This window comes from Loxodonta africana, chromosome 8, assembly GCF_030014295.1.
Source record: "Loxodonta africana isolate mLoxAfr1 chromosome 8, mLoxAfr1.hap2, whole genome shotgun sequence".
Lineage (NCBI taxonomy): Eukaryota > Metazoa > Chordata > Mammalia > Proboscidea > Elephantidae > Loxodonta > Loxodonta africana.
This window is the reverse complement of record NC_087349.1, coordinates 19,627,317-19,627,684: the sequence shown is the minus strand read 5'-3', so window position 1 is coordinate 19,627,684 and position 368 is coordinate 19,627,317.

The following is a 368-nucleotide window of genomic DNA, read 5'->3' as shown; positions in this document are numbered from 1 at the left end:
CTCAGGCTTTGTCAAGAACACGGCAGACCCTCTGCAGCCCCCCTCCCTGGAGCTGGTGCATTCTGCTGATGCTCCAGTGGGGAGTGCTCTACCTCCCTACTGTATGTTAGTCCTGCTATTTGAGCATTTTGTATGTCTCTCTTTCCACACTCCTACCTCTACCTCATTTTTAGAACAAAGAGCTACTGAGGTGGTTCTTTAACCTCCTCCACATCCATCCAAACCTGTGACCTTGGTCCGGTGGGGCCCAAGGGAGGCACTGAAGGACACAATGCTTGCCTTTAGATCAAAGTCAAAAAGATGATGCAGAGCTTCCTTGAATTTAGCTCTCTCCTTGAACATATTATTCTTTAAGCAACAAATCCTTT